Consider the following 19751-nt stretch of genomic DNA (forward strand, 5'->3'; position numbering starts at 1 on the left):
TAGGGAAACTCTAGAGAGCTCCCCTAGCTGTGACCGGCTCCTCCGGGCACATTTTCTAAACTGAGTCTGATAGAAGGGGCATAGCGGGAGGAGCCAGCCACACTCTCAAACTCTTAAAGTGCCAATGGCTTGTGGTGGACCAGTCTATACCCCATGGTACTAATGTGGACCCCAGCATCCTCTAGGACGTAAGAGAAAAATAAAACTAAAGAAGCTCAAGGAGCTCCCCTAGCTGTGACCGGTTCCTCCGGGCACATTTTTAAAACTGAGTCTAGTAGGAGGAGCATAGAGGGAGGAGCCAGCCCACACTTTCAAGCTCTTAAAGTGCCAACGGCTTCTAGTGGACCCGTCTATACCCCATGGTACTAATATGGACCCCAGCATCCTCTAGGACGCAAGAGAAAACAGACTGTGCAGGCAAGGCAATTTTGACTATCTAGTACAAAGTATGCCAGTCAAAATCGCACATAACCAATATTGCACTGTGTGTATGGACAATATCGGTGCTTCTGGGCTCTGGGGAAGTTCAAGGGAAATTGCATAATCAAATCAGGCATAGACAATATCTCTTAAGTGGCACGCTTACAGATTTATGTACATTTTCTTTAATTGCTTCAAGTTAGAATACTAATTAACAACACTATCCAACAGCCTTCTTTCTTAACTAGATTCACTCCATATCATAAGGCTCAAGCCCTACTGTCGGAAAGGCACGTTAATACATATGCCAATATCTGGGGAAAGCTACTAAATTACTTTCTGCAGGCTTTAGCCCATCTAGAAGCTTCCATAAATACAATTTTATCCCTATTCAGGCTTGTAAGTACATAAATGTGCAGCACACTCCATCAAAGACACTGATTTAGCAACATAGTATTGTGTTAACTGAAGCTGGGCATACACTGGGGGATACTGAACAATTGCTATATTGCGAGCAGGTCGGTAGATTTGTATACCCGATATAACCGTGAACAACGTTGTTCACAGAAATATTGTATCAGCCCTAAAGTACAGCCGATGCCAATATATTGGTGCGTCTGGCTGTGTGTACAGGCCTTTGGCACACTTGTTGCTGGGACTGGTGTCACTGCTGGGCTGGAAAAATTCAAATGCACGTCCAGCTGTGATATAAGGACCTACATATCGAGTGGCCGATCGGTAAGTATATTTACCGGAATTGGCTGCTCTGTTGGCGCAGCGGCGAGTCCACTGTCAAATCGCTCCAGTGTGTACCAAGTTTTTAGTCTTCAGGTACAGTACCACTTTGTGGTATTTTAGAGAATACATTACAGTGCTTACATTTTTATTCTGCTTTAAAAAAAAAAAAAATTACATAAAAATAAAAAACACCCGAAATTTTATAAATTACATGTAATATAAAAAATACAATACAATACAATACAATACAATACAATACTATACAATACAATACAGGATATAAGTCACAGGTGTAATATTGTAGTGTTATGTGCACTTGGAGTGTGGTACTGGCCCCCAACTTTGTGTGCCACCGAGTATGTGTGACTCCATGGTGCTTGACTGCATCGTTTTCATTGGTTTTGGATAAGTATCTGAAAAGCAAGAACAAAGCAGTATTAAAACATGACACATATTAATGGTTTATTTTCACTTCACTTCACATAAACATACTGGACCATAATCCAGGGGTTGCCAAACTGGGTCCTCAATGCACTTTAATGGTCCATGTTCTAAGTATATCCATGCTTGGCCACAGGTGACTTAATTAGTACCGCAGTCAATAGGATTTAACCACCTGTGCTGAGCCATGGGTATCTTTAAAACCTGCATTGTTAAGGTGCCTTAAGAACAGGGGGGCAGATGTATTAAGCCTGGAGAAGAGTTAAAGCAGTGATAAGTGCAAGGTGATAACGCACCAACCAGTCAGCTCCTGTCAATTTACATATTGGAGCTGATTGGCTGGTGCTTGATCACTGCTTTACATCTTCTCCAGGCTTAATAAATCTGCCCCAGAGTTTGGGAACCTCTACCATAGACTGAAGCAGTGTAAACACCTATTTTACAACTGAACCAATCTTCATGAAAAACACAATCTTATCAATTTCCAAGTGAATACAGGAATCCCCTCTCATCCAGTCTTAGAATTTATAGAACAGAGCAATGTTAATATATAAAAAGTACAGCATTGCTTAGAGCCGTAACTAGACATTTCTCTGACGTCCTAGTGGATGCTGGGAACTCCGTAAGGACCATGGGGAATAGCGGGCTCCGCAGGAGACTGGGCACTCTAAAAGAAAGATTAGGTACTATCTGGTGTGCACTGGCTCCTCCCTCTATGCCCCTCCTCCAGACCTCAGTTAGAATCTGTGCCCGGCCCGAGCTGGTTGCACACTAGGGGCTCTCCTGAGCTCCTAGTAAAGAAAGTATTTGTTAGGTTTTTTATTTTCAGCGAGATCTGCTGGCAACAGACTCACTGCTACGAGGGACTAAGGGGAGAAGAAGCGAACCTACCTGCTTGCAGCTAGCTTGGGCTTCTTAGGCTACTGGACACCATTAGCTCCAGAGGGATCGAACACAGGCCCAGCCTCGGTCGTCTGGTCCCGGAGCCGCGCCGCCGCCCCCCTTACAGAGCCAGAAGCAAGAAGAACGTCCTGGAAATCGGCGGCTGAAGACTTCGGTCTTCATTAAGGTAGCGCACAGCACTGCAGCTGTGCGCCATTGCTCCCTATGCACACCACATACTCCGGTCACTGATGGGTGCAGGGCGCTGGGGGGGGGCGCCCTGGGCTGCAATTAGAGTACCTTAACTTTGGCAAACAACACATAATATAGCCTAATAAGCTATATATGTGTAAAAATCCCCTGCCATAATACAATTATAAGAGCGGGAGAAGTCCGCCGAAAAAGGGGCGGGGCTATCTCCATCAGCACACTGGCGCCATTTTCTCTTCACAGTGCAGCTGGAAGACAGCTCCCCAGGCTCTCCCCTGCAGTTTCCAGGCTCAAAGGGTTAAAAAGAGAGGGGGGGCACTAAATTTAGGCGCAAACTGTATATAAAAAAGCAGCTATATGGATAAATCACTTTCTATTAGTGTAAATCCCTGATTAAATAGCGCTGTGGTGTGTGCTGGCATACTCTCTCTCTGTCTCCCCAAAGGACTTTGTGTGGTCCTGTCCTCAGTCAGAGCATTCCCTGTGTGTGTGCGGTGTGTCGGTACGGCTGTGTCGACTTGTTTGATGAGGAGGCTTATGTGGAGGCGGAGCAGGTGCCGATAAATGTGATGTCACCCCCTGCGGGGCCGACACCAGAGTGGGTGGATATGTGGAAGGTATTAACAGACCAGTGTCAACTCCTTACATAAAAGGCTGGATGACGTAACAGCCATGGGACAGCCGGCTTCTCAGCCCGCGCCTGCCCAGGCGTCTCAAAGGCCATCAGGGGCTCAAAAACGCCCGCTACCTCAGATGGCAGACACAGATGTCGACACGGAGTCTGACTCCAGTGTCGACGAGGTTGAGACATATACAAAATCCACTAGGGGCATCCGTTGCATGATTTCGGCAATAAAAAAAAATGTGTTCCACATTTCTGACATCAACCCAAGTACCACTAAAAAGGGGTTTTATGTTTGGGGAGAAAAAGCAGCCAGTGTTTTGTTCCCCCATCAGATGAATTGAATGAAGTGTGTGAAGAAGCGTGGGTTTCCCCCGATAAGAAACTGGTAATTTCTAAAAAGTTACTGATGGCGTACCCTTTCCCGCCAGCGGATAGGTCACGTTGGGAGATATCCCCTAGGATGGATGAGGCGCTCACACGTTTGTCAAAAAAGGTGGCACTGCCGTCTCAGGATACGGCCACCTTGAAGGAGCCTGCTAATAGAAAGCAGGAGGAAATCCTGAAGTCTGTATATACACACTCAGGTTCTATACTGTGACCTGCAATTGCCTCAGCATGGAGGTGTAGTGCTGCTGCAGCGTGGTCTGATACCCTGTCAGATAATAGTGTTACCCTCGACAGGGATACTATTTTGCTAACCATAAAGCATATTAAAGACATCGTCTTATATATGAGGGATGCACAGAGGGATATTTGCCGGCTGGCATCCAAAATTAATGCAATGTCCGTTTCTGCCAGGAGGGTATTATGGACCCGGCAGTGGACAGGTGATGCTGATTCTAAAAGGCACATGGAGATTCTGCCTTATAAGGGTGAGGAATTGTTTGGGGATGGTCTCTCGGACCTCGTATCCACAGCTACAGCTGGGAAGTCAAAAATTTTACCTCCGGTTCCCTCACAGCCTAAGAAAGCACCGTATTATCAGGTACAGTCCTTTCGGCCTCAGAAAAGCAAGCGGGTCAAAGGCACTTCCTTTCTGCCAGAGGCAAGGGAAGAAGGAAAAAGGCTGCACCAGACAGCCAGTTCCCAGGATCAAAAATCTTCCCCCGCTTCCTCTAAGTCCACCGCATGACGCTGGGGCTCCACAGGCTGAGCCAGGTGCGGTGGGGGCGCGTCTCCGGAACTTCAGCGACCAGTGGGCTCGCTCACAGATGGATCCCTGGGTTCTGCAAGTAGTATCACAGGGATACAAGCTGGAGTTCGAGGCGACTCCCCCTCGCCGTTACCTCAAATCAGCCTTGCCTGCTGACCTCAGAGAAAGGGAGGTAGTACTGGCGGCAATTCACAAGCTGTATCTTCAGCAGGTGATAATCAAGGTACCCCTCCTTCAACAGGGACGGGGTTACTATTCCACAATGTTGTGGTACCGAAACCAGACGGTTCGGTGAGACCCATTCTAAATTTAAAATCCTTGAACATTTATATAAAACAGTTCAAGTTCAAAGTACCTCAAGGTTGTGGTACAGGACTGTCATTACCAATTCCAGACGTTGCCGTCTGGTCTGTCCACGGCACCGTGGGTATTTACCAAGGTAATGGCCGAAATGATGATGCTCCTCCGAAAGAAGGGAGTCATGATTATTCCGTACTTCGACGATCTCCTTATAAAGGCGAGGTCCAAGGAGCAGTTGCTAGTCGGCGTGGCACTATCTCAGGAAGTGCTGCATCAGCACGGCTGGATTCTGAATATCCCAAAGTCACAGCTGATTCCTGCGACGCGTCTGCTGTTCTTGGGCATGATTCTGGACACAGAACAGAAGAATTTCTCCCGGAGGAGAAGGCCCAGGAATTATCATCTCTGGTCAGGGACCTCCTGAAACCAAAGCAGGTGTTGGTGCATCACTGCACGCGAGTCCTGGGAAAGATGGTAGCTTCTTACGAAGCAAGTCCCTTCGGCAGATTCCATGCAAGGATCTTCCAGTGGGATCTGTTGGACAAGTGGTCCGGATCGCATCTCCAGATGCATCGTTTGATTACCCTGTCCCCGAGGGCCAGGGTGTCTCTGCTGTGGTGGCTGCAGAGTGCTCATCTGCTCGAAGGCCGCAGATTCGGCATACATGACTGGGTCCTGGTGACCACGGATTCAAGCCTCCGAGGTTGGGGGGCAGTCACCCAGGGAAGAAACTTCCAAGGAAACTTCCCTACACATAAATATTCTGGAACTAAGGGACATTTACAACGCCCTGAGTCAAGCAGAACCCCTGCTTCAAAAACAACCGGTTCTGATTCAGTCAGACAACATCACAGCGGTCGCCCATGTAAACCGCCAGGGCGGCACAAGAAGCAGGGTAGCAATGGCAGAAGCCACAAGGATTCTTTGATGGCGGAGAATCACGTGATAGCACTGTCAGCAGTGTTCATTCCGGGAGTGGACAACTGGGAAGCAGACTTCCTCAGCAGGCACGACCTCCACCCGGGAGAGTGGGGACTTCATCCAGAAGTCTTCCAGCTGATTGTGAACCGTTGGGAACGGCCACAGGTGGACATGATGGCGTCCCGCCTCACCAAAAAGCTAAAAAGATATTGCGCCAGGTCAAGGGACCCTCAGGCGATAGCTGTGGACGCTCTAGTGACACCGTGGGTGTACCAGTCGGTTTATATGTTTCCCTCCTCTTCCTCTCGTACCCAAGGTACTGAGAATAATAAGGAGAGGAGTAAGAACTATACTCATTGTTCCGGATTGGCCAAGAAGAGCTTGGTACCCAGAACTTCAAGAAATGATCTCAGAGGACCCTCGGCCTCTGCCGCTTAGACAGGACCTGCTACTGCAGGGGCCCTGTCTGTTCCAAGACTTACCGCGGCTGCGTTTGACGGCATGGCGGTTGAACACCGGATCCTAAAGGAAAAGGGCGTTCCGGAGGAAGTCATTCCTACGCTGATTAAAGCTAGGAAGGATGTGACCGCAAAACATTATCACCGCATATGGCGGAAATATGTTGCTTGGTGTGAGGCCTGGAAGGCCCCAACGGAGGAATGTCAGCGGGGTCGATTTCTGCACTTCCTACAGTCAGGGGTGACTATGGGCCTAAAATTGGGTTCCATTAAGGTCCAGATTTTGGCTCGGTCGATTTTCTTCCAAAAAGAACTGGCTTCACTTCCTGAAGTTCGGACTTTTGTTAAAAGGAGTGCTGCATATTCAGCCTCCTTTTGTGCCTCCAGTGGCACCTTGGGATCTCAACGTGGTGTTGGATTTCCTAAAGTCGCATTGGTTGAGCCACTTAAAACCGTGGAGCAAAAATATCTCACGCGGAAAGTGGTTATGCTGTTGGCCTTGGCTTCGGCCAGGCGTGTATCAGAATTGGCGGCTTTCTCATGTAAAAGCCCTTATCTGATTTTTCATATGGATAGGGCGGAATTGAGGACTCATTCCCATTTTCTTCCTAGGTGGTATCAGCGTTTCATTTGAACCACCCTATTGTGGTGCCTGCGGCTACTCGGGACTTGGAGGATTCCAAGTTCTGGACGTAGTCGGGGCCCTGAAAATCTATGTTTCCAGGATGGCTAGACTCAGGAATACTGACTCGCTATTTATCCTGTATGCACCCAACAAGCTGGGTGCTCCTGCTTCAAAGCAGACTATTGCTCGCTGGATCTATAGCACGATTCAACTTGCACATTCTGCGGCTGGACTGCCGCATCCTAAATCAGTAAAAGCCCATTCCACGAGGAAGGTGGGCTCTTCTTGGGCGGCTGCCCGAGGGGTCTCGGCTTTACAGCTTTGCCGAGCTGCTACTTGGTCGGGTTCAAACACATTTGCAAAATTCTACAAGTTTGATACCCTGGCTGAGGAGGACCTTGAGTTTGCTCATTCGGTGCTGCAGAGTCATCCGCACTCTCCCGCCCGTTTGGGAGCTTTGGTATAATCCCCATGGTCCTTACGGAGTTCCCAGCATCCACTAGGACGTCAGAGAAAATAAGAATTTACTCACCGGTAATTCTATTTCTCGTAGTCCGTAGTGGATGTTGGGCGCCCATCCCAAGTGCGGATTGTCTGCAATACTTGTATATAGTTATTGCCTAACTAAAGGGTTATTGTTATGAGCCATCTTTTCGTGAGGCTCAGTTGTTATTCATACTGTTAACTGGGTATAGTATCACGAGTTGTACGGTGTGATTGGTGTGGCTGGTATGAGTCTTACCCGGGATTCCAAATCCTTTCCTTATTGTGTCAGCTCTTCCGGGCACAGGTTCCCTAACTGAGGTCTGGAGGAGGGGCATAGAGGGAGGAGCCAGTGCACACCAGATAGTACCTAATCTTTCTTTTAGAGTGCCCAGTCTCCTGCGAAAGCCCGCTATTCCCCATGGCTCTTACGGAGTTCCCAGCATCCACTACGGACTACGAGAAATAGAATTACCGGTGAGTAAATTCTTATTTTTGGTGCCCTGTGCCAGAAAGAGAATTAGTGCCTCGACCCCCCTCCTCCCCCTCCTCATCCACATGCAAAAATAGGGACAGTACTCACAGAAGGCGCACATCAAAAATATAGGGACATGGCTTCATTGGAAGAGGCGTGGTCACAGAATAGTACCAATTCACATTACACCGCACGTAGTGTCCGTTAATTACATTACACCACACAGTAGCATCCATTATTAACATTACACCACACATAGTACCCTACATGCACGTTATGCTGTACAGTAGTAACTCATATATGATACATCACCGTAGAGCTCCTTTATACACGTTACAGTAGAGAACCTTATACACGTTATGCCAGGTAGAGACCCTTATACTTCATTCCTTCTTGTCATCAATCCTCTCCCCCTTTCAGGGTGAAGTGTCAGTGAGCAGAGCGTATGTGTGAGCTGGGGGGGGGGGGGGGGGGCAGTGTGTGTGTGTGTGTGTGTGTGTGTGTGTGTGTGTGTGTCCAGTAGCCAGGATCAGCTGGCCTTTAGCAATAACAGCTCCCAGCACCCCACCAGCACTCCAGAGCCTAGCCGCTGCGTCTCTCTGCTGTGCCCTGGCTCCCAGCTGACCCCGCAGATGCAGCACCAACAGATACGGCTGTCTCATATGCAAGCAATCTCCCATCTCCCCTGGGGACCGCTTCCTCTCTCATCGGATCTGCTCAGGCCGGATCTTGACACCTGCAACGACGGGCTGAACTTCCATTCGGGGTGTATGCAGATGGTGCACCCACAAGGGCAAATGTGCTGTGTGAAAAGCATCGTCTGTACCACCCTAGCTATGGGCCCTAGCATTGGTGTTCCAAAACTGGTTTGTCTGCTAGTCTTTTTCCTACCTCTTATTTGGGTATCAAAGCAATGTATACTTAAATCCTACACACTAAAAGATGACCAAGAGATATATTTACTGAAGTGCAGGTTTACAGAAGTGGAGATGTTGTCCATAGCAACCAAATTCTACTTGTCATTTATCTTGCACCTTATACAAGATAATAGCTAGAATCTGATTGGTTATGGGCAACCTCTCCACTTCTGTAAACCCACACTTTAGTAAATATACCCACAAGCACGAAAATAGTGTTTTTTTTTTTTTTTTTAAATAAATGGAAAATGTAACCCTTGCATCATATAAACAAAACAAGGGGGAAATCTCAAACATTTCCAAGCCCCCTGTAACATCTTCTCATCAAAATAAAAAAGAAAAACCTACTACAACACACACAGCAATTCTGTGGGACAATCATCTGGGGATAAAGATAGTTTACCTTCATTCCTCATTATAACCAAAGGGTGCTTGGATATTGACTTTGTAGCCCTTTTTACCTCAAACAAAATTATAGGTTAAGCAATGTTAACATGTCTACATCCAGTTGTTGACACTGTGAAAAAGTCAACAATACAAAATTTAGGGTTAGGCTCAATGAACCTATTAAAACATACCAAAACCAAACTGAGGAACTAAACGGGATGCGGTCAGGATGCCGCCGGACGGAATCCCGGTGGTCGAAATACTGACGCCGGAATCCCGACCGCCACAATCCCGACATATTCTCCCTCCGTGGGTGCCCACGACACCCATATAGGGAGAATATAATAGTGTGCCGAGCGTAGCGAGGCACCGTGCCCGCAGCGTGGCGAGCGAAGCGAGCCCGCAAGGGGCTTCGTTCCGCTCACCACCCCTGTCGGGATTGTGTGGTCGGGATTCCGGCGTCGGTATTTCGACTGCCGGGATTCCGACCGGCGGCATTTAGTACTGATCCCAACTAAACATAGCAAACTGCCAAGGGCAACTAATCTGCAGCCCAAATATTTGTATAGTACATGTGTGTTCCCAAAACATACTCTGGTTATAATTGTTAGACAACCAATAAAAGAATACAATAAAGAACACCTGAATAATGTATACACAGAAGTACAGTATGTTTGTAGACCAAAGCAAACTACAGCAGCTATTTGGTTTTGTACAATATAGTTCGGCTTAATGCCTCACAGTTCTGGGGCCATGGGTTCTATTCCAACCAAGGCACGAATGTGTGACGTTTTCCTCTCACAGGCCACACACACATAGATAAGTTATGACTTCAGTCAAAATGAATCTTGGTGTGTGTTCATGTGGCAGAGAATTTAGATTAAAATGGTATAATTTTGAAAAGGTAGTGGTCAACCCTACCACTCCTGGCGCTTAATAGTTTAAAGTGGTAACAATACTGTTAGACCAGTGATGGCTAGCAGTGATGACCAGTGATACTCCAGCTTGACACTCCCTGCTACAGTTTTGTTATTTGGCCATGCTAAAACTGATGCAGGGCATGCTGGGATGTGTAGTTTAACAACAGCTGGAGTGTCAAGGTTAGCCATCACTGTGTTAGACTATATATATGAAATCCACCGTAGCCGCACGTACTGTAATCACTGTTTGAAACGCCAAAGTCTGTTTTAAACTCCAAAAAGACGAGCACATAAACAAGCAAACAGATGAATGATTACTGCGCTTGGTGGATGCTTTCTTCGAAGATATACTAGGGTATTCAATTATCCACAAATTCGCGGCAATTTTTCACCCGAAAAATCGGGCGAAAATTGCCGCGAAAACGCTCCGTTTTTCGACCTATTTAATTCCAAACGTGTTTCACGTGAAAATTCTTGCAGTGAAAAGTGCAGGTGAAAATGAGGAAGTCAGCCTGTACCCCAAAAAATGCTAAACTAACATAGGAAAACAGAAGAGAAGTGTGTTAGAGATCATATTAGAGAGTTTTTGGGGACTTAAATTGTGTAAAATGGCTGTTATATGCATTTTTTTTAAAAATGCAAAAAAAATTATAGAAAAAAAGTTTTTTTGAGCAAAATAAATGCTCATTAAATTTGGGGAACATGAAAATGGGTATAAGTATATATTTGGGTCATTTTAGGGTACTTAAAAAAAAAAAGTGGAAACAGACCGATTACTCCCATCTGCAAGCCTAAAAACACCTGTCCCACTCATAAAGCACCCCAATATACCTGTCCCATACCTTGAACCCCAATTTCCATCACTTTGTACTTTTTCACCCCAAAAATGACATGTCATTATTGGGCAATTAAAAATAATTAAAAACTTCAATGCGCCTAATTAGTCATTAAGGGGGGTGTCCCAGGAGTTCTGTACCATATCCAAACATTTTTACCTTAAAATAGTGATTTTTCCCAACTTTTAACCTGCTTCAGAGTAGGTGAAGTGAAATTAGTGAAAAAATCATCACCGATAAATTTTCCCGGAAAATTTAATAGGCTGTAATTGCGTTTCGCGGGAAAAGTCTGTTTTTTTGCGAAAAAATAAGATTTTACTTACCGATAAATCGATTTCTCGTAGTCCGTAGTGGATGCTGGGGACTCCGTCAGGACCATGGGGAATAGCGGCTCCGCAGGAGACAGGGCACAAAAATAAAGCTTTAGGATCAGGTGGTGTGCACTGGCTCCTCCCCCTATGACCCTCCTCCAAGCCTCAGTTAGGATACTGTGCCCGGACGAGCGTACACAATAAGGAAGGATATTGAATCCCGGGTAAGACTCATACCAGCCACACCAATCACACCGTACAACTTGTGATCTGAACCCAGTTAACAGTATGACAAACGTAGGAGCCTCTGAACAGACGGCTCACAACAATAACAACCCGATTTTTTTGTAACAATAACTATGTACAAGTATTGCAGACAATCCGCACTTGGGATGGGCGCCCAGCATCCACTACGGACTACGAGAAATAGATTTATCGGTAAGTAAAATCTTATTTTCTCTAACGTCCTAAGTGGATGCTGGGGACTCCGTCAGGACCATGGGGATTATACCAAAGCTCCCAAACGGGCGGGAGAGTGCGGATGACCCTGCAGCACCGAATGAGAGACTCCATGTCCTCCTCAGCCAGGGTATCAAATTTGTAGAATTTAGCAAACGTGTTTGCCCCTGACCAAGTAAATGCTCAGCAAAGTTGTAAAGCCGAGACCCCTCAGGCAGTCGCCCAAGATGAGCCCACTTCCTTGTGGAATGGGCTTTTACTGATTTTGGCTGTGGCAAGCCTGCCACAGAATGTGCAAGCTGAATTGTACTACAAATCCAGCGAGCAATCGTCTGCTTAGAAGCAGGAGCACCCATCTTGTTGGGTGCATACAGGCTAAACAGCGAGTCAGATTTTCTGACTCCAGTCGTCCTGGAAACATATATTTTCAGGGCCCTGACAACGTCAAGTAACTTGGAGTCCTCCAAGTCCCTAGTAGCCGCAGGTACCACAATAGGTTGGTTCATGTGAAAAACAGAAACACCTTAAGGAGAAATTGAGGACGAGTCCTCAATTCTGCCCTGTCAGAATGAAAAATTAAGTAAGGGCTTTTATATGATAAAGCCGCCCATTCTGACACACGCCTGGCTGAAGCCAGGGCTAATAAAATATTTCACATGGAAGGTGAAGATTCTAAGTCCACAGTGGTGAGTGGATCAAACCAATGTGACTTTAGGAAACTCAAAACAACATTGAGATCCCAAGGTGCCACTGGGGGCACAAAAGGAGGCTGTATATGCAGTACCCCTTTTACAAACATCTGAACTTCAGGCACTGAAGCCAGTTCTTTCTGGAAGAAATTCGACAGGGTCGAAATTTGAACCTTAATGGACCCTAATTTTAGGCCCATAGACAGTCCTGTTTTCAGGAAATGTAGGAAACGACCCAGTTGGAATTCCTCTGTAGGGACCTTCTTGGCCTCACACCACACAACATATTTTCGCCAATTGCGGTGAAAATGTTTTGCGGTTACATCCTTCCTGGCTTCGACCAGGGTAGGGATGACTTCATCTGGAATGCCCTTTCAGGATCCGGCGTTCAACTGCCATGCCGTCAAACGCAGCCGCGGTAAGTCTTGGAACAGACAAGGCCCCTGCTGGAGCAGGTCCTTTCTTAAAGGTAGAGGCCACGGTTCTTCCGTGAGCATCTCTTGAAGTTCCGGGTACCAAGTCCTTCTTGACCCATCCGGAACCACGAGTATCGTTCTTACTCATCTCCTTCTTATGATTCTCAGTACTTTTGGTATGAGATGCATAGGAGGGAACACATACCATGACTGGTACACCCACAGTGTTACCAGAGCGTCCACCGCTATTGCCTGAGGGTCCCTTGACCTGGCGCAATATCTGTCTAGTTTTTTGTTCAGGCGGGACGCCATCATGTCCACCTTTGGTTTTTCCCAACGGTTTACAATCATGTGGAAGACTTCCCGCTGAAGTCCCCACTCTCCCGGGTGGAGGTTATGCTGAGGAAGTCTGCTTCCCAGTTTTCCACTCCCGGAATTAACACTGCTGAGAGTGTTATCACATGATTTTTCGCCCAGCGAAGAATCCTTGCAGTTTCTGCCATTTCCCTCCTGCTTCTTGTGCCGCCCTGTCTGTTTTCGTGGGCGACTGCCGTGATGTTGTCCCACTGGATCAATACCGGCTGACCTTGAAGCAGAGGTCTTGCTAAGCTTAGAGCCTTGTAAATTGCCCTTAGCTCAAGTATATTTATGTGGAGAGAAGTCTCCAGACTTGATCACACTCCCTGGAAATTTTTTCCTTGTGTGACTGCTCCCCAGCCACTCAGGCTGGCATCCGTGGTCACCAGGACCCAGTCCTGAATGCCGAATCTGCGGCCCTTTCATAGATGAGCACTCTGCAGCCACCGCAGAAGAAACACCCTTGTCCTTGGAGACAGGGTTATCCGCTGATGCATCTGAAGATGCGATCCGGACCATTTTCCCAGCAGATCCCACTGAAAGGTTCTTGCGTGAAATCTACCGAACGGGATCGCTTTGTAAGAAACCACCATTTTTCACAGGACCCTTTGTGCAATGATGCACTGATACTTTTCCTGGTTTTAGGAGGTTCCTGACTAGCTCGGATAACTCCCTGGCTTTCTTCTCCGGGAGAAAACATCCTTTTCTGGACTGTGTCCAGAATCATCCCTAGGAACATTAGACGTGTCGTCGGAAAAAGCTGCGATTTTGGAATATTTAGAATCCACTCGTGCTGTCGTAGAACTACTTGAGATAGTGCTACTCCGACCGCCAACTGTTCTCTGGACCTTGCCCTTATCAGGAAAGCGTCCATATTTCTTTTAGGAAGAATCATCATTTCGGCCATTACCTTGGTAAAGACCCGGGGTGCCGTGGACAATCCAAACGGCAGCGTCTGAACTGATAGTGACAGTTCTGTACCACGAACCTGAGATACCCTTGGTGAGAAGGGCAAAATTTGGACTTGTAGGTAAGCGTCCCTGATATCCAGTGACACCATATCGTCCTGGTTCGCTATCACTGCTCTGAGTGACTCCATCTTGATTTGAACCCTTGTATGTAATTGTTCAAATCTTTTAGATCTCACCGAGCCGTTTGGCTTCAGTACCACAATATAGTGTGGAATAATACCCCTTCCCTTGTTGTAGGAGGGGTACTTTGATTATCACGTGCTGGGAATACAGCCTGTGAATTTTTTTCCAATACTGCCTCCCTGTCGGAGGGAGACGTTGGTAAAGCAGACTTCAGGAACTTGTGAGGGGAAGACGTCTCGAATTTCCAATGTACACCTGGGATACTACGTGTAGGATCCAGGAGTCCACTTGCGAGTGAGCCCACTGCGTGCTGAAACTCTTGAGATGACCCCCCACCGCACCTGAGTCCGCTTGTATGGCCCCAGTGTCATGCTGCGGACTTGGCAGAAGCTGTGGAGGACTTCTGTTCCTGGGAATGGGCTGCCTGTTGCAGTCTTCTTCCCTTTCCTCTAACCCTGGGCAGATATGACTGGCCTTTTGCCCGCCTGCCTTTATGGGTACGAAAGGACTGAGACTGAAAAGACTGTGTCCTTTTCTGCTGAGATGTGACTTGGGGTAACAAAAGTGGATTTTCCAGCTGTTGCCATGGCCACCAGGTCCGATGGACCGCCCCTTTATACGGCAATACTTCTATGTGCCGTCTGGAATCTGCATCACCTGACCACTGTCGTGTCTATAAACATCGTCTGGCAGATATGGACATCACATCTACTCTTGATGCCAGAATGCAAATATCCCTCTGCGCATCTCGCATATATAGAAATGCATCCTTAAAATGCTCTATAGTCAATAAAATATTGTTCCTGTCAAGGGTATCAATATTTTCAGTCAGGAAATCCGACCAAGCCCCCCCAGCGCTGCACATCCAGGCTGAGGCGATTGCTGGTCGTAGTATAACACCAGTATGTGTGTATATACTTCTTAGGATATTTTTCAGCTTCCTATCAGCTGGCTCCTTGAGGGCGGCCGTATCTGGAGACGGTAACGCCACTTGTTTTTATAAGCGTGTGAGCGCCTTATCCACCCTAAGGTGTGTTTCCCAACTCGCCCTCACTTCTGGCGGGAAAGGGTATACCTCCAATAATTTTCTATCGGAGGAAACCCACGTATCATCACACACTTTAATTTATCTGATTCAGGAAAAACTACAAGTAGATTATTCCCACCCTACATAATACCCTTATTTGTGGTACTTGTAGTATCAGAAATATGTAACACCTCCTTCATTGCCCTTAACACGTAACGTGTGGCCCTAAAGGAAAAGACGTTTGTTTCTTCACCGTCGACACTGAAGTCAGTGTCCGTGTCTGTGTCGACCAACTGAGGTAAATGGGCGTTTTTACAAGCCCCTGACGGTGTCTGAGACGCCTGGACAGGTACTAATTTGTTTGCCGGCCGTCTCATGTCGTCAACCGACCTTGCATCGTGTTGACATTATCACGTAATTCCTAAATAAGCCATCCATTCCGGTGTCGACTCCCTAGAGAGTGACATCACCAATACAGGCAATTTGCTCCGCCTCCTCACCAACATCGTCCTCCTACCTGTCGACACACACGTACCGACACACAGCACACACACAGGGAATGCTCTGATAGAGGACAGGACCCCACTAGCCCTTTGGGGAGACAGAGGGAGAGTTTGCCAGCACACACCAAAAACGCTATAATTATACAGGGACAACCCCTTATACAAGTGTTTTCCCTTATAGCATTTTCACATATGTAATCATATCGCCAAATAAGTGCCCCCCCTCTCTGTTTTAACCCTGTTTCTGTAGTGCAGTGCAGGGGAGAGCCTGGGAGCCTTCCTCACAGCAGAGCTGAGCAGGAAAATGGCGCCGTGTGCTGAGGAGAATAGGCCCCGCCCCCTAAAACGGCGGGCTCTTCTCCCGGAGTTTGTGAGATCTGGCAGGGGTTAAATACATCCATATAGCCTCAAGGGCTATATGTGATGTATTTTAGCCATAAAAAAGGTATAATACATTGCTGCCCAGAGCGCCCCCCCCAGCGCCCTGCACCCTCAGTGACCGCTGGTATGAAGTGTGCTGACAACAATGGCGCACAGCTGCAGTGCTGTGCGCTACCTTATGAAGACTGAAAGTCTTCTGCCGCCTGTTTCTGGACCTCTGGACCTCTTCAACTTCGGCATCTGCAAGGGGGGTCGGCGGCACGGCTCCGGGACGAACCCCAGGGTGAGACCTGTGTTCCGACTCCCTCTGGAGCTAATGGTGTCCAGTAGCCTAAGAAGCAAATCCATCCTGCACGCAGATGAGTTTACTTCTCTCCCCTAAGTCCCTCGTAGCAGTGAGCCTGTTGCCAGCAGGACTCACTGAAAATAAAAAACCTAAAAACTTTTTCTAAGCAGCTCTTTAGGAGAGCCACCTAGATTGCACCCTGCTCGGACGGGCACAAAAACCTAACTGAGGCTTGGAGGAGGGTCATAGGGGGAGGAGCCAGTGCACACCACCTGATCCTAAAGCTTTATTTTTGTGCCCTGTCTCCTGCGGAGCCGCTATTCCCCATGGTCCTGACGGAGTCCCCAGCATCCACTTAGGACGTTAGAGAAAAGTCCGTTATCGCTGCTAATTGAATATACCCTATAGTCTTAATTAATAGCTGCATGTTCCCAAAGATTAAAGTAATAGGAAACCGTGCTTAGTCTTAAAACCTTTAATAAAAAGACAAATTAAAACATATAAGTAAGACAAAACGACAATTTAAGACTATGCAAAGTGAAGAGCATAAACAAAAAAACTCCTCTCACAGACAGATAGTACAGATTACAAATGTATTCACAATATGTTATTATTTAACTTTTGGGATGCTCTGTAACAATATAGCCAAACCTCTCCACAGACTCCAATAAAGTACATAGTATAAATCCTCCAAGCTTATATATTTGTCAAGCGGTTGCAACATAAATAAAATGTAGCAGTTGTTAGATTTGTGTTTTTATTAAAGGTTTTAAAACTAAGCACGGGTTTCCTATTACTTAAACTTTGGGGACATGCAGTTATAATTAAGAATTATTATTTATTAATTATTATAATCATCATCCTCCTTTATTTATATGGCGCCACAAGGGTTCCACAGCGCCCAATTACAGAGTACATATGCACATAAATCAAAACAGGAAAACAGTGACTTACAGTTAAAGACAATATAGGACAAGAACAGGGTAACTAAGCATAATTACACCAGTAGACGACAGAGATAAGTTTCAAGGTGGCCAAAAAACTGCATGATTTGGGCAGTTGAGGATTATTAAAGTAAGAAAAGGATAAGCACATGAGGGAAGAGGGCCCTACTGGTGAGAGCTTACATTCTAAAGGGGAGGGGCAGACAGACAGGGGTGACACAGATGGGGTAGACCGAGCATGGGACAGAGGGCTAGGATGAGATTTGGCTGGGTTTGGAAAATAAGATTTTACTTACCGGTAAATCTATTTCTCGTAGTCCGTAGTGGATGCTGGGGACTCCGTAAGGACCATGGGGAATAGACGGGCTCCGCATGAGACATGGGCACTTTAAGAAAGAATTTAGATTCTGGTGTGCTCTGGCTCCTCCCTCTATGTCCCTCCTCCAGACCTCAGTTAGAGAAACTGTGCCCGGAAGAGCTGACAGTACAAGGAAAGGATTTTGGTAATCCAGGGCAAGATACATACCAGCCACACCAATCACACCGTATAACTTGTGATAAACTCACCCAGTCAACAGTATGAACAACAACAGAGCATCAGGTCAACCCTGATGCAACCATAACATAACCCTTATTGCAGCAATAACTATATACAAGTATTGCAGAAGAAGTTCGCACTTGGGACAGGCGCCCAGCATCCACTACGGACTACGAGAAATAGATTTACCGGTAAGTAAAATCTTATTTTCTCTAACGTCCTAGTGGATGCTGGGGACTCCGTAAGGACCATGGGGATTATACCAAAGCTCCCAAACGGGCGGGAGAGTGCGGATGACTCTGCAGCACCGATTGAGCAAACACAAGGTCCTCCTCAGCCAGGGTATCAAACTTACAGAACTTTGCAAAAGTGTTTTAACCTGACCAAGTAGCCGCTCGGCACAGCTGTAATGCAGAGACCCCTCGGGCAGCCGCCCAAGAAGAGCCCATCTTCCTAGTAGAATGGGCCTTAACCGATTTTGGCAGCGGCAATCCAGCCGCAGAATGAGCCTGCTGAATCGTATTACAGATCCAGCGAGCAATAGTTTGCTTTGAAGCAGGCGCCCCAAGCTTGTTGGAAGCATACAGGGTAAACAAAGATTCTGTTTTCCTGACCCTAGCCATTCTGGCTACATAAACCTTCAAAGCCCTGACCACATCAAGTAACTCGGAATCCTCCAAAGTCAGTAGTAGCCACAGGCACCACAATAGGTTGGTTTATATGAAAGGATTAAAACCACTTTCGGCAGAAACTGTGGGCGGGTCCGCAATTCTGCTCTATCCGCATGGAAAACCAGATAGGGGCTTTTATGTGACAAAAGCCGCTAATTCTGAAACACGCCTAGCCGAAGCCAAGGCTAGCAGCATGACCACATTCCACGTGAGACATTTCAATTCCATCGTTTTGAGTGGTTCAAACCAGTGGGATTTCAGGAAACTCAACACCACGTTAAGATCCCAATGTGCCACTGGAGGCACAAAAAGGGGCTGAATATGCAGCACTCCCTTTACAGCGTCTGAACTTCAGGTAGAGAAGTCAACTCCTTTTGAAAGAAAATGGATAGGGCCGAAAGCTGGACCTTAATGGAACCCAATTTTAGGCCAAAATTCACTCCTGACTGTAGGACGTGAAGGAAACGGCCCAGCTGGAATTCCTCCGTAGGGGCATTCCTGGCCTCGCACCAAGCAACATATTTTCGCCATATACGGTGATAATGTGGAGTTGTCACGTCCTTCCTAGCCTTTATCAGCGTAGGAATGACCTAATCCGGAATGCCTTTTTCTGCTAGGATCCGGCGTTCAACCGCCATGCCGTCAAACGCAGCCGCGGTAAGTCTTGGAACAGACAGGGCCCCTGTTGCAACAAGTCCTGTCTTAGAGGCAGAGGCCACGGGTCCTCTGTGAGCATTTCTTGCAGATCTGGATACCAAGTCCTTCTTGGCCAATCCGGAACAAAGAGTATTGTTCTCACTCCTCTTTTTCTTATGATTCTCAGCACCTTGGGAATGAGAGGAAGAGGAGGAAATACATAGACCGACTGAAACACCCACGGCGACACCAGTGCGTCCACAGCTATCGCCTGAGGGTCTCATGACCTGGCGCAATACCTCTGTAGCTTTTTGTTGAGGCGGGATGCCATCATGTCCACCTGTGGCAGTTCCCACCGACTTGCAATCTGCGTGAAGACTTCTTGATGAAGTCCCCACTCTCCCGGGTGGAGGTCGTGCCTGCTGAGGAAGTCTGCTTCCCAGTTGTCCACTCCCGGGATGAACACTGCTGACAGTGCGCTTACGTGATTCTCCGCCTAGCGAAGAATTCTGGTGGCTTCTGACTGAATCAAAACCGGTTGGTCGCGAAGCAGGGTCTCCGCTTGACGTAGGGCGTTGTATACGACCCTTAATTCCAGGATGGTGATGTGAAGGCAAGTCTCCTGACTTGACCACAGACCTTGGAAAT

At 47.1% G+C, this 19751-nt stretch overlaps 1 protein-coding gene across 1 annotated transcript in view; it reads right to left on the minus strand.

The window, feature by feature from the left end:
- Positions 1–1356: 1356 nt before the first annotated feature.
- CEP20 (centrosomal protein 20) overlaps positions 1357–19751 on the minus strand; it is an 87166-nt gene continuing 68771 nt past the window's right edge. Inside the window, exon 5 of the mRNA XM_063934376.1 lies at positions 1357–1571. The gene's annotated coding sequence lies outside the window, so the exon portion shown is untranslated. The remainder of the gene's footprint in view (positions 1572–19751) is intronic.

The sequence above is a fragment of the Pseudophryne corroboree genome, chromosome 7 (genome assembly GCF_028390025.1).
Source record: "Pseudophryne corroboree isolate aPseCor3 chromosome 7, aPseCor3.hap2, whole genome shotgun sequence".
NCBI classification, from domain to species: domain Eukaryota; kingdom Metazoa; phylum Chordata; class Amphibia; order Anura; family Myobatrachidae; genus Pseudophryne; species Pseudophryne corroboree.